The sequence below is a fragment of the Portunus trituberculatus genome, chromosome 32 (genome assembly GCF_017591435.1).
Source record: "Portunus trituberculatus isolate SZX2019 chromosome 32, ASM1759143v1, whole genome shotgun sequence".
Lineage (NCBI taxonomy): Eukaryota > Metazoa > Arthropoda > Malacostraca > Decapoda > Portunidae > Portunus > Portunus trituberculatus.
The window spans coordinates 11,678,640-11,689,283 of record NC_059286.1 but is presented as its reverse complement, the minus strand read 5'-3'; positions in this window follow the sequence as shown (position 1 = coordinate 11,689,283).

Here is a 10,644-nt window from a genome sequence, read left to right as displayed (position 1 = left end):
TCTGAACTTTTACACCAATTTATATCTAAGAATCGAAACTTTTATAAGGTCTAAGATAGATATTGTTCCGGCGGGGTATTCAGAATGATTAATTACCCCGGGATGTTATTAATTACTTCTTACCTTCCTGTTCTAAGAAAGTAACTTAGTTTTTTTTCTTTTTGTGAATATCAAAGATGAACTTGTTTGAACCTTCACTATTATCATTACAACACACCTGAAAACTTTAAATTTGAACGTCTACACTACAAGTTATAGCGAACAAGGTATTGAAACATTTACAAGGCCGAAGGGTAGGTAGACATATTTACTGGTCATGATGAACGAACCTTACTAAATCTCCCTCTTGAATAATTAGGACACCCTTGAAAACTTAATAACTTCCACACCAGCATGTTTTAACAGACAAGACGCCGCCACATTTCTAAGACCCGCAGTCGCCAAGCCAAGGCCTCCATCCATCTGACCTTGCTCCTTGTGCTGCTTTTCGTCCTCACCCCGCCGTCCTGACATACCACCACCACCACCAGCTATGGATAACGTTTTCTTTCTTTTCTTTCTTTCTAAGCTGCTACGTTACACTCAAGATATATATAAAAAAAAAAATAAATAAATAAATAAACAAAAAAATAAATAAAAGGTTATCATATTTTACCTTTTCCTATTTCGACACAAGTTTCTGCTCTGATAGTGTGTTGGTCAGATAGTCTTAATAATGTACTTGCTGGCTGCCTCAAACGTTTCCCTCCCAAGTTACAAGTGTGTGGCATCGAATATTGAGTGTTACAAGATATATTAGGTTGCTATTATGTATTCTACTGATGTTATGATGCTGTTTTGTTGATGTCTGATTGTGTGTGTGTGCAAGGTGGTCTTTTTGTCATTTTTTTCTATTCACGTAACGTAACAATATTGTATTTCGATGACATAAATCGTGTAGTTTATTGTAATGTATTTCCTGCACGTTTTGATGCTTTTTTCTATATCGATTTCCAAGTATACTAGTTCAATTTTTCATTTCCTCTTTTTTTATGTGACAAACAGATGTACTTCGTATATTATAAACCTTTCTCGATACATATTTGACACTGGATAGTTTGCGTATGACAGTTTAACCTCTTCAGTACCATGACACATTCTCACTTATTCTGGTTACTATATGGTGATTTCTTACTGCTTCAGAAACTCACGTCTGGGATTAAAATTGTAAAGACTGCGGCCATTAATCTTCTGACCTCCATAAACCTTTCCTAATGTACATAAAATCGTCTAATCACACGCAAACTCAAGTTAAAAATGCGTCCCACTACTGAAGGGGTTTATAAGCGTTCTTCTATTACAATTCACGTGACAAACTTCATTACCATATACTTTCTCTCACGCGTCTGTACAAATCACTATAACTGCTATATGCCGCGGAGTTGGTACGTGATGTGGGTTTAAATCAATGCTCCTTTAAAAGTTACACAACAGCTTCTCGCATATTCTACAGGGCGTTACGAGACGGTTATATAAAAACAAGCCACTGAGTTCACAGATGACTGGCTTGGTAAGGGGTGGGTGTTGTTTTTTTTCATTAGTTCGTTGAGTTCTCCAGTCAGTTCCTCTCCCCTTCAGTATTGGGACGCAATTTTTACCTCGAGTTTTGCGTGCGATTAGATTATTCTATTTACATTAGGAAGGGTCTATAGAGGTCATATTAATCCCTTCAGTTCCATGACAAGTTTTCATATTCATTCTGCTTACTATTTGGTGATTTTATACAGCTTCAGAAACTTATGTGGGGGATTAGAACAGTGAAGCCTCTGGCCATTAATCCTCTGACCTCCATAGAGCCTTCCTAATGTCAATAAAATCGTTTAATCACACCAACACGCATGGTAAAAATGCGTCCCAGTAGTGAAGGGGTTAATGGCTTGAGTCTTTACTATTCTAATCCCCACATAAGTTTCTGAAACTGTTTAAAATCACCCAATAGTAAGCAGAATAAGTATGAAAACATGTCCTGGTGCTAAAGGGGTTAATATTAAAATGTTTATTCCTGATTAGTAGCGCCATAATAGATTCACTGTTCGTCCTTGTGAAGTAATACAAGTCATACACACACTTTAGGTATTCAATTGATCTTTTCTTTTTCTTCGCATCAGAAAAAAAAAAAATGATGAAAACGAAAGGACTTACTGTAGAGGGTAGTATTAAGTTTGTTCTTTTATTTGTTGTTGCTTTTTCATAACCAAACACGCCACATGTTCTTTTTACCAACTAACTCTTCCTCTCCCTCGCCACACAACTAATGGATATAAAAGCAAATGAGAAGAATAAACACACACACACAATCAGCATTCTGTTCTTTTCCTAGTGCCTTCCCAATTTACTACTCAATCTAACCAGTCAAACCCTCTCCAACTTAACTCTTCCTCTCCTTCACCACACAACTGATGGATGAAAAAGAGAATGAGAGGAATAAGCATACACAACTGGCATTACATTCTTCATTTTTTAGTGCACTACCTTCCCAATTTACTACTCAATCTAACTAATCAAACCCTCTTCAACTTAACTCTTCCTCTCCCTCGCCACACAACTAATGGATAAGCAAGAAAATGAGAGGAATAAGCATACACAAGTGGCATTACGTTCTTCTCTTCCTAGTGCACTGCGTTCTAATTTACTACTCAATGTATCCCATCAAAGCCTCTCCAACTTTGCTCTTCTCTTCCTTCACCACACTACAAATGACTAAAGGAAATGAGACGAACAAACATACACAAGTGGCATGACGTTGTTCCTTTCCTAGTTCACCACTTTTAACACTTTCAAATCCGGGACATATTTTCACCTTGAGATATGTGTATGATTAGACGATTTTATTGACATTAGGAAGAGTCTATGGAGGTCAGAAGACTAATGGCCACAGTCTTCACTATTTTAATCCCTTACATAAGTATCTGAAGCTGTATAAAATCACCAAATAGTAAGCAGAATGAATATGGAAACACGTAATGGCACTAAAGGGATTAAATACTCAACGTAACTTGTCAAAGCCTCTCGAACTTAGCTTTTCTCTTCACCACACAATTATAACGACTATATTCATAAACCCCTTGCTCTCTCACCACAATTTTTCACGTCCCCATAGACAACTAACCAGGTTTTCAAGAGCTTCTCCTTATGATCAACGAGAAATCTTGCTAATCCATCACCAGAACCATAAAAATACTCTTAAAAACATGAGTATCTTCAACTAGAGGCTTTGGAAATAGTCGTCATGAGAACAAGGCGTTTCTGAATATGGCGCTTATTTAGGCTGAACGGGGAAGGAGAGGAAAAGTTTAACAGGTTGAGAAGAGAAGGTCATTCATTGTAAGTTCCTGGCGTTATCAGTTTGTGGATAAGAGTTCTGATGTGTGTGTGCGTGACTTTTATGCCACTTTACGGTATTATGTCATCGCTTACACACACACACACACACACACACACAGACGATTATTCTCTCTCTCTCTCTCTCTGAAGAACAACGATTCCTACTACTTGGCACTAGGAAAAACGCAGAGAGAGAGAGAGAGAGAGAGAGAGAGAGAGAGAGAGAGAGAGAGAGAGAGAGAGAGAGAGAGAGAGAGAGAGAGAGAGAGAGATGCATTCCTATCCTTACTCACACAGTTACTTACGTACACACACACACACACACACACACACTCACTTCCTTCCTCCCCCACCACATTCCACACTCATTGAAGTACAGCCCCGCCCCAGAGTTAACATACGGGTGATATTAAGATTTTATTGTCCCTGTTTATGGCCCTTGGTGTTATCTCGGTCTCGGCAGACGCTCATGTGACGAGGAAAGCGGGTTGAGGTATGACTAAAGGAGCACTGGTAAACATCTTGACTTTGTTCATGAGTCAAGCATTGAATCGATTTCTTGTGCTTATGAGAGGAATTGGATTGCATCGTAAAGGTTTTTAAGTTCTTAGTCTTTTTATGCTCTTATATATATTTTTTTCTTTTCGTCTATTAATTTTTTAGAAGATTGAATTGTACTATTTGGGTTTCAAGCGCTAAAAATGTTATAGTTGATATTACGTTTTTTTTTTCTTAAGATTCGCATTAGTTTTTTTTTTTTTTTTTCTTTCAAGCACTAATAAAGACTACAGGAGCATTAGTAGATATTTTGGCTTTGTTCGTGAGCAAAGTACTGAATGCGTTTCTTGTGTTTGTGAGTAGAATTGGATTGCATCGTAAAGGTTTTCAAGTTGATTTCTTTTATGCTTTTCTAGTTTCTTTCTTTTCGTCTATTCATTTTTTTTTTTTTTTTTTTTTATAAGACTGAATTGTTCTGTTCTCGTTTCAAGCGCTAAGATTGTTATAGTTGATAGTACGAAGTTTTAAAAGATTGGATCCCATCGTAAAGTTTTCAAGTTTTTTTTTTTTTATGCTTTTACAGATTATTTCTTTTCGTCAATTCATTCTTTTTTTTTTTTATAAGACTAAATTGTTCTGTTCGGGTTTCAAGAATTAAGAATCTTACAGTTCATAATACGGAGTTTTAAAAGATTGGATCGCATTATTTGGGTTTATCCAAGCACTAAGAATGTTCATGGTTGATAAGTAGACTTTTAAATAAAACTGAATATCACTCTATGGACTTTAAACACTAATATTATTTAAAAGACAATAATTTTAGCTTTGTAGGAAGATTTGATTGCATAACAAGTATTCCAACCATAAAAAAACATATCCAAAGTTAACATTTTGGACATTCTAATAGGACTGGCATTGTACTGGATAAGGTTCAAGCACCAAATTTTTGTTATCTTTATATATATTTTTTGGTTTTCATGGACAATGTACAAGTATCAGGCACCAGAGTTGTGATAGGAATGTTAGTTGTAGCACAGTATGAGAATGAATGGTAAATGATTAATCCTTGCTACACCCCTTGATTTATGGCTACACCCCTTCACTTTATGTCTTACGTCCAGATTTCATAAACACAGTAAGGTATGTATGAGAATCAGCTGCCTTAAAGCCCATATGTACTCTGAAACACTCTGCTATCTCACCAAGACAGTTTTCCGATGCCACAGAGACTAGCTGGTTTTTCAAGACAGTTTTTTCCCCATAATAAACAAGAAATCTTAACAATATATCACCAGAACCATGAAAATACCCTTAAAAACATGAACATCTTCAACTAAAGCCTTTGGAAAGTAGTGATGGTGAGAGAGCAAAGCATTTCAGAATACGGGTAAGTCTCAGTCTCACCAATACTTCACAACCCATCCTTTCATCCCACATGCACTATATCAAAAAGTCACCTTACATTCTCACCAAGCTTTTAAAATTGTTCGTTAAGTAAAAACAACAACTTTCCTTTTGTCTAAAAACTCCATAACTTAACCAGTACTATTTTTTTTCCTATTTCTTTCACAAGCTGCTTCTAACTTTCACACTCTCAATACACAAATAGCAGTGTAGCAGTGAGAGTGCATTAATTCTTTCCCCAAACCTTTCCTCCACTCAAACACTCTCCAAACACAACATATTAATCACAAGGCAGTAAGTCTTCATGATTTCTGAGTCACACACATGTCTACCTTCCCTTCATCTACTTAGGAACTTCACATCTATGGCAAAAACTTCATGTAATATGGCACTTATCTTTCAATCTCCTTTGCCCTTCAGAACACTAAACCATTTCCTGACATCTCCAAAGCACAGTGAGAGGATATAAGATAGAAGCTCATATTCTAAAACACTTGTGTACTTCATCTCCACTATTTCAAAAGGCTTTACAGTATTTAAATTTACATTAGTTTCTTAAGGTGTTTTACAGTTTTACAGACAGATTGACGAGATTTCTGCTTTATTAACTGGAGAAACACTCTTGAAACCCTGTTAATCATCTCTGTGGCCTTGGAAAAGTCATGGTGAGAGAGCAAGTGTTTCTGGATATGGAGAATTGTGGCAAAGCAGAGCAATACATTCACTTCTACTTCAACTACATTCTCTCAACACTATTTGACACATCTTTCCTTAATCATCTGCCACTGAGACATTAAACCTGGCTTGAAATTTATGAGCTATCCTTGTAATCCCTTTCTTTGTTCTAAATGGTTAAATAAATGTCATATGGTGTTTTTAAGTTGAGAATTCTTTGATGTTGTAGGGAAAGGATCAAGATGTGTAGCTGAAAATGTATAGTCTGCTTTCATGTGATTTTCCCTACAACTCAGTTCAAGCATAACTCACACAAGTACAACACAGAAACACACACCTGGCAACCCCACATTTCTTCCCCCTCTTCACCAGACTAACACCATGATAAGAGTAATACTTGGAGCACTGTCTTGCCTTCACTCCAGCCTCTCACACTGTAAATTTTGTGACATTGTTAACATAAGACATTTCCTCCCTACCTTCACTAGAGTGTTTCTTGGACTATAGTTTAACACCACCAGAGGAATAGAATTTGTAGCTTCCTTCTATCCTCACTTAGGTATCAACTCTTATCTAAAATCTAACTCTATAATAGGAATATCACTTGGAATTTCCTTCCTGTTCTTACTAAAGCACTTTACTCATTACCTGAATTCTGATCACTCATTTTCACACTAAATAAAAGCTTTCCTCATTTTTTTTGCTTCCATTACTAAACTTCATAATGTATAGCTGTTGAAACTTCCTTCCCATACTCACTAGCAGGTTTCAGTCCTCATTACCCAACACTTGACGGCTATAGCTGCTCCCATGCTAACAATAAGCAGTGTTTCATATCTCATCACTAAAACTCACAGCACTACAACAACACCACCACTTTACAGTTCCTACACAATCTCATTTGAACATTTTACTTCCCTCTACAATCCAGTAACTAATTAAACACAAACAATATGCATTCTCGTTCCTCTGAACACTACAAATCTTCCTATACAAACTGATAACTTACTTCCACACAAAGAATAAGCAGTCCTCTCCCACAGCACAAGACTCACTAACAGCTTCCTATGACTTGACTTCATTTACAAGGGAGATTTCAAGACATTTATCTTTCTTTTTGGCTAACTCTCTCAGACCTGCAAAGGAATTGGCAGCTAAGAGGGCCTTTTTTTGTTTTATGTTGCCTTCTTACATAACAAAAAGAGGAGAAAAAAACAGTAAGGAATAACATCAACATTTACCCTCCTACCTAATCATTTCCTCCCATGCAAACCATACACACTTATCACAACACAACACCACAAGCAGGGAATAAGCAATGAAGAATTTCCGCACCATCACTTCCATACCATTTCTGAGCTTTGTGTAAATGCGTACAGCCAGCCACACCTTGATAAGAATACCTGGGTTACCTGACTAGCGATAATGACCCCTGAGAACACCTGTAGAAAGGTATATACTGCTTATCCAGGAGAAAGTGGTAAGGTTTAGGTCAACGCTCATTCTCCTTATCATCATATATGATACAACTGTGTATATGTGTGTGTGTGTGTGTGTGTGTGTGTGTGTGTGTGTGTGTGTGTGTGTGTGTGTGTGTGTGTGTGTGTGTGTGTGTGTGTGTGTGTGTGTGTCTCTCTCTCTCTCTCTCTCTCTCTCTCTCTATTTCAACTTATGCAATTTAATTTGATCTTATTTCATGTATGTACAGTATTACTTTTTGTTCTTTCTCTTTCTCTAAATATTAACTATCTTTTTTTTATCTATTCAATCTATTGTTCTTTCTATCTATAGTGATTGCAAGCTTTTTATTTCTTTATTTCTGATGGCTAATCTATCTTTGTGCTCTCGGCTCCGCTAGAAAACTTGTTCAGTGACCTTTTGTTTATCTCAGCTCTTCTCTGGGATATTTTCAGTCTTTTGTGCTCTCTTTGTTATTGTCCTATCTCTTCTTTTCAAAACTGTCACATCAGAGGTATTTTTTGTTGTTCTTGTTTCTCTGTTTTATATTTTTCCTATCTCCTTTTTTTGTCACACATCCCCATTTTTCTTATATTTACAAAACAACATGTAATAAACGTGTTAATAAGCTATACAAATGTCCCACAGAATTCCCATCTTCCATACACATAAAGATACATAATGTCCCACAAATCACAAGTAACAAACACCGCCTTGCTCTCATAACCCTCCAAAGAACAAATAATAAAAAAAACCTGGCCATCCAATACAGAAAAGCACATATTTCCGGGGAGACTGAAGCTGCCACAACGACCAATAGAAAACACATAATGGCTGATAAGATAAGGAGGGATAGCTGATTAAGAAGCAATGATGAATCACACCAAAAAAAAAAAAAAAAAGAAAAAGCCAGCAAGGATACACCAGACAAAGTTCAATAAGTCACAGAAGCAACACCACTAAATGAACACCTCTAAAAGACTATATTCTGCCTTTAACCTTAAATGCGTGCCAGTGAATGAATGATACTGACAAAACAGACTTATAAAAATGTACCAAATAAATATATATGAAGTAATAGGAGTCATGGAAGCAAAACCAGTAAATGAACACCTCTGAAAAGACTATATTCTGCCTTCAGCCTAAAATATGTATCAGAGAATTAATTAAGGTGACAAAATAGACTGATAAGGACAAACCAAATGAATATGCATAAAGTAATGAGTCATGGAAGCAACTAGTAACTTTTTGGGGTATTGGTGTTATTGGACAAGATAATGAAAGAGAGTGGGCATGGGGAACTGTGATGACTACCTTCATATTTTAGGGTATATTGTCATTAGATGAGTTAATTTCCATAGGAGATGAGGGAGTTTTGTTTGACTTTAAGGTGTAATTGAGGTTTACGTTATGTGTCTGATAATAATAAGTAACCCAGACTAATAACAAAAGAATACCATAAAAACAGGAAATTATGAGGGTTTTGTTTGAGTCTCAGGTGTAATAGAGAGTAATACATGTCTGGTAATAGGAAGTGAACCAGAGACTATAACAAATGCCATGAAAATATGAAACTGGGGAAACCAGATATGGGGGAATTTTACTTGAGATTCAGGTTTAAGAGAGTGTTATATATGTGTCTGGTAACAGTAAGTGAAGCAGAAACAAATATCAAAAGAATACCATTATCATAAAAACTGAGGAAACTATGGGGGAATTTTGCTTGACTCTCAGGTGTAACAGAGGTTCATGTATGTGTCTGGTAAGGAAGTAAACCAGAGACTAATAACAAAAGAATGTACCTTGAAAATATGAGAACTGAGAAAACTATGAGGTATGAATTTCAGGGTTTGTAATCATGAAGGTACAAATAAGTTTAAAATCTTGGAAATAAATGTCTAATGAAAACAAGAGATGTAAGAAAATTGTACGAAAAATACCAAACGATGAAAAAAAAACAAATAAATAAATAAATAAAATAAATAAATAAAAGAACATAATAATAAATAAATAAAACAATCAATCTTAATATACAAAGTGCATTTTCAAATCCCTCCTTATCACATTTTCAAGAAGAGAAAAAAGACAGACAGGCATAAAAAACATAGAGATAAGCATCCTCTATCAGTGAATATAGACAGACACGATGAATTGAGACTTAAGGATGCATTATCTTGACAGGATGTTCTTTTCTTTGTTTGTCTATCAAGTTATCAGACAGTGAATGTGGGTTAATGTTATGTTAATGTCTGTGTCCACTGCATTGCTCTCTTTAACCTATGAGAGAGAGAGAGAGAGAGAGAGAGAGAGAGAGAGAGAGAGAGAGAGAGAGAGAGAGAGAGAGAGAGAGAGAGAGAGAGAGAGAGAGAGAGAGAGAGAGAGAGAGAGAGAGAGAGAGACTTGGTTCTAATATCCTTCTTTACTCCATTGATGATATTTAACCTCTCTCACTCTCTCTGGTTGTTTTATCATTGTTTCTATTCTTAATTTTGTTTCCTGCATATCATTGTCTCATTTCTGTAACAATATATAATTCTTATTTCTATTTATAAATTCCACTCCTTTCTCATTCTCTTACTCCCTCATTTAAGAATTAAACAGCTTTCCCTTTTAGCTGAAATAAATTAATACTCTCCTTTCCCCCCTCCCCTCTCTCTCTCTCTCTCTCTAACACACACACACACCATTCCAATAACCTCCACCATTTTCTCAATCTAACAATAAACTGCAAATCCGATAAGCTTTAAATGGCAGTTGACATCACCTAACACTCCCATAAAGACTTAACTTGCTTCACTTCAATACGTAACTTCCCTGCTCACTCCTCTGACACAACAATACCCGGTGACTCAATCCTCATACTGTGTTCTGTTTCAGCTGTGTGACTTGTGTTTTGTGCATTACCAGGGTTTGGGAGAGGGAGGAAAGGAAGGAGAGGAAGTTTGAGGTGTGTAGGAAAAGAGGAAAGGTTAGGAGGTTCACTAGAGGGAAAGAGAATATTTGTAGCTGTGAAAAGGAGTGTCAGTTTGGGAATCTGGTGAGGGAAAGGGGAAGGTTTTATGGGTAATGGAGATGGAGGAAGTTTGAGGTGTGTAGGAAAACAGGAAAGGTTAGGAGATTCACTGGAGGAGGAAAAGAGAATATTTGTAGCTGTGAAAAGAAGTGTCAATTTAGGGAATCTAGCAAGGAAAAAATGGGAAGGTTTTAGATAGAGATTGAGGAGATGGAAAGACAAAAAGTTTTGGA